The sequence below is a fragment of the Oryx dammah genome, unplaced genomic scaffold (assembly GCF_014754425.2).
Source record: "Oryx dammah isolate SB20612 unplaced genomic scaffold, SCBI_Odam_1.1 HiC_scaffold_12, whole genome shotgun sequence".
NCBI lineage: Eukaryota > Metazoa > Chordata > Mammalia > Artiodactyla > Bovidae > Oryx > Oryx dammah.
Window position 1 is genome coordinate 60,144,754 of NW_024070196.1, and position 4,877 is coordinate 60,149,630.

The 4,877-nt window shown below is 54.3% G+C and overlaps 1 pseudogene; it reads left to right on the forward strand.

Annotated features, from left to right (window-relative positions):
- Positions 1-739, forward strand: LOC120871597 (annotated as a pseudogene).
- Positions 740-4,877: the final 4,138 nt, after the last annotated feature.

The window sequence follows — 4,877 nt, forward strand, 5'->3', positions numbered from 1 at the left end:
TCGGGAGGTGGATTCTTTACCACTTGGCCCCCTGGGAAGCCCCTCAGCCATCCTATGTGTGGCTGAATGTGGTCCTCACCATGTCTTCTCACAAGACTTTCAGGCGATTCCTGGAAACAAAAGCAGAATCATCCCATTCTCCAGTGGATTCGAATGAAAACTGGTAATAAAATCAGGTATGACTCCAAGAGAAGACATTGGAGAAGAACCAGGCTGGGTCTATAACGAGCCTCGCGTAGGAAGTGACCCCCACGTATGTGGTGTCAAGGTCACTTGTGTCTGATCACATCACAGTAGAGAGAACGTCGCTACTGTCTGAACAGGCACTTGTGTCTTATGGGACAGATGGGAAGGCTGTTTCTCTCATCGGGGTTGACGAGGGCTTTGGCTTAGTGATAAACATGTGAGCGCTTTTGTTGAAAAAAAAAAAAAAGGAAGCCTTCAAGAGCTTGTCCGCAAGTGTGGGGTTCCCACCAAGTCACTGACCTTAAATTGAACTCATGTAAACTAATACCAGGGTTTAAATTCGCTTATGTTTATAATCACGTCATGTCAGTTCATACATATATTTTGGAATCATGTCATGAGAATTTATTATGTAAATTCATCAAAGACGAACATGCCTCTTTGGGCTGAAGTATTTCCATGCTACCAAGTCAATGTCAGTGTGTGGAATTATGTTTTTGCTAGTTTTTTGTTTAAAGCCTTTAATTAATCTTTAAAAATAGTTCTATAATAAATACCCATTTTCATATTTGAAAAAAAAAAAAAAGGTCATCCCTAGTCCAGCCTCTGGAGAAGCAGGCCATTCAGAGACTTTAAATAGCCAAAGCCAGGAAAATTCTAGCCAGGCAGGTGAGTCTGGCCTCCTTGATGTATCTTCTCACTTCAGGAGCCTTCGTGCTGCCAAGGGACCCAGATGGAGCTCATCAAGCCCCCAGGTGTCAGTGGACCAGCAAGTTTATAGCCTCCTGCCAGAAGGGTCTGTGCTCTTTGCCCTCTGATCTCACAGCTGGGTGGGCCCCAGCACTGCCCGGGGTCACTGGGAGATTCCCTCCAGCTGGGGGAGGCTCAATCCCAATCCTCCTCAAAGGGGAGCCGACCCCTCCCAACAGCGACCTGAGCATCCTGCGTGTGGGATATGGTTCCCATCCCCCCATTTTTAAAAAAGCCCCCAGGTTCTTTCAACACCCAGATCCAGTTCATTCCGGTTCCCAAGACTCAGTCCGTTCAAAGCCCGTTTTCTCTGGGAAACATTTGAATTTGAAAATCGGAGTTTGGGGTTTAGCCTCTGCAGCCTGGGTCCTGTCCAATCGCTAGGTCACCTGCCCTGGCCTTTGGAAGCTGGTAATCTGGGTGGGGGGCAGTGAGGGCAGAGAGGGAGTGTTGCAAAGTGGTTCCTCCTGGTTCCTGCTCGGAGAGGCCAGACTTGAACTTCCTAGTGTCTGGAAACCATCTGGCTGCTCCCCACCGTCTGCCCAGCCCTTCCTCTCTGCCACCATCCAGACTGGAAAGCCCTGCTTCACCTCCCAGTCCGTCCACAGCCGGGGATGGACAGCTGTGAGTTGAGGGCCCTGCTGCGTGCGGGGCGGCTCAGGTCCCCATATCCTCAGAGCAGCCTCCTCCCCAAGGCAGAGTCACGTGGCAGCTGAGGTTTCAGACGTATCCACTCATGAATATCAATCAGGCCTGGTAATTCTCAGTAAGTGGGCTCCAGATTGACTAATAAGCAAGGCTTTCACCCCAAACCAGGGCCCAGGGAAGGAGAGTGCAGGCGGCAGGCAGGTGTGGTCACGATGTGACCAGAATCGGGAAACCTGACGGCAGGGCTGCAGACAGTAAGATGGTCCACGCATGGCCACTCACACTCTCACGGGGCTGCCAGATGGCTTGGGGAGTGAGGGGTCCCCTTACACAGCAGCCAGCACCCTGGGGGAGCTGGGGGCAGGCCCTGGACCCTGGACCCAGAGCACGTGAAAGGGCTGGGGAGAGGAGATGGGGTCTTTTGAAGATGATGGCACCCACGCTGCCATCATTGAGGGTGGCTGCCAGGCATGGAGGGTGTGGGACCCTGAATGAGAGCCGGGTCAACGTCTCTTGGGGATGTCCTGACCATGGTCGCAGGGGCCAACCGGAGACCCCAGGAGAGACATGTTGCCAGGGGCGGACCGTCTTGGGAAAACTGAGACTCAGCACCAAGTGAGGAAGGCCTGGTCCTGAGAGCTGTGGGCACATCCCATGAGCACCTGGCTCAGCCACCCTCCCCACATCCCGAGGTCTGTGAATCTGAATCAGGCACAACTGAGTGGGAAGGGTCAGACTGCTGGCTGATCCCACCTCGACAGCTTACAATGAACTCTGTGACCTCGGGGCCAGATGGCCTGGTCTTTTTGTGCCTCAGTCTCCTCTTCTGTAAAATGGGGATGACAGGAGCACCCACCTTGGAGGAGTCAGGGAGCGAGCCTTGGTGGGTGATCACCCCGCTGTGTGATTCAGGCTGGACACTGAACCTCTCTGAGCGCTGATTCCATTTGTAGGCTGAAAGAGACATAAAGCCCCTGGCACACGGTGGGCCTTGGGAGATCCTTCTTTCCTTCCCTCGGCCTCCCCTACTGTGGTCTTGGCTCATCCACCATCCTAAATGACCATCAGCACCACTGCCCTAACAATGGATCTATTTGCTTAATCCTTCACCACCTCACAAGATAGGCACCATGATCAACATCCTTATCTCCAGTTGAGGAATCAGAAACCCAGAGAGGTTAATTGCCGTGCCCAAGACCACACAGCTCCAAGGTGAGCCAGATTTGGAAGCAGGTGGCCGACTCCAAGATGTGCTGTTCCCCACCCAGCCCTGATCCTCCGTGTCTGCCTCTGCCTGCTGTCTCTCAAATGTGGGAACACAGCCCCGCCCATCTGAGAAAGCCCTGGTGAGGCTCTGAGCCTCCCTTCCTGCTTGTTCTTGTTAGCTGGAATCTTCCCTCCAGCCAGGCTGATGGCAGCCAGAGCCCGTCCCTTTTCCTCTTGTACCTGGAGTGTTTAGATTTTATATATATATATATTTTTGGCTGCTCCAGGTCTTAGTTGTGGCATGCAAGATCTTTAGCTGCGGCATGCAGGATCTAATTCCCCGACCAGGGATCAAACCCAGGCTCCTTGCATTGGGAGCGCAGTCTTAGCCACTGAGGCTTCCCAGATGGTGCTAGTGGTAAAGAACCTGCCTGCAAAGGCAGGAGACGCGAGAGATGCAGGTTCAATCCTTAGATCGGGAAGATCCCCAGATCGGGAGGATCCCCTGGAGGAGGGCATGGCAACCCACTTCAGTGTTCTTGCCTGGGGCAGAGGAGCCTGGCTGCTACACGATCCATAGGGTCCCAAACAGCTGGACAGGACTGGAGCGACTTCGCACACACAGTCTTAGCCACTGGACCACCAGGGAAGTCCGAGTGTTTGAACTTTTAAACAGAGCTCGTGGAGGCCTGCAGAGACTACATCCTTCGCTTCTCTGGGGTCCTGCCGCCTTGGTGCCACAGTCCCTAACTGTTAGGATACAATCTGTTCAAGAAGCAGCACTTGCCCTCCTGCCCCCTCTTCACCATGGGTGTGGGGGCGGTATTGGTGTTCAGACTCCCATCAAGAACCTGCGCTCTGTCTCCAAAGGCAGTCGGTTCCGCCAGGGATGGTGGTCAACCCAGAGTAAGGATTTGAGTGATTTGCAGCCCACATTGGAAGACCCGAGCCTCCCGGGCACACCTGTGACAGAGTCTCGGGGCTGAGGTCTGAGTCCTAATGACTCAGCTGTCTTTCTTTAAGAGCTCAGTCCTGGACCTGGGGATTCAATGATACAGTTCAGTCCAGTGATCAATGACTGAATCCTCACCACAGCTCTGCGGCCCACGGGCACTGCTCTTTCCCTCCATTTTGCAGATGGGAAAACTGAGGCTCAGTGCTATGTCAGAGACATCCCCAGAATCTCCTGGCTCCTTAGAGGCTGGGGTGTTCCTGCCGGATCTTCTTGACATTCATCCACGAGCCCCAGACCACTAGCCAAGGGCTTTGAGAGGGAAGGTTGACTGGCACTTTCCCCAGGCCAGGTCCCAGGGTCCACGGAGAGCAGGGGCAGATATAGCCTCCCTCGGGGCCCGTGGGCTGGGCAGGAGCTGATGGTTTGGACTGTGGCAGCTGAGACTGCTGAGCAGGGGGATGCCCTGGGGACACTGGTGATCTTCCCAGTTCTGATGAGGTGTGTGTGTGTCTGTGCGTCCAGTGTGCAAAGGACAGGGAAGCCAGGCACACACACTCTGCGTCGTCCAGAGCTTAGCTTTGGCTTCAGAAATCTGTGTGCCCTGCCCAAGCCGCCGCCTCTGCTGCCCAGACGGCAACCAGGACACATTTCCAGCGTCCTCTGGGCCCCTGCCCACCACTCTGATTGAGGCTGTTTCTCTGATTCAGGACAACAAACCGGTGGTTTACAGACCACAGCCTCTGTGACCCAAGGAGGTGAAGAGGTCAGATGCCTTTGTCACAAACAAAGTCTGGGTCCATCCCCGAAAGGCCTGTAATATAAGATCAGGGAGAGGGAAGGGCTGGAGACCAAAGCAAGGAGAGGACACCGGAAGTGGACAGGCAGGACGCCTTCACACCGGCTCGGGGGCCGACTCTGCTGAGGCAACAGTCACCCACCATCCCCGGGTCCTTGTGAGGACCGGCATGCAGTATGTGCTCAGTAAACAGCCGCGCTGTCGGGGGCGATCAGCGTTGTTCACTTTATGGTCGGTCCCATTGATTCTTAAGGAGCCACCAGGTCAGCTTCAGATTCCCCAGTCGAAAATGCAAAGGCGGGCGATATTCACGCGGAGCCCCGGGGAATAGCTGCT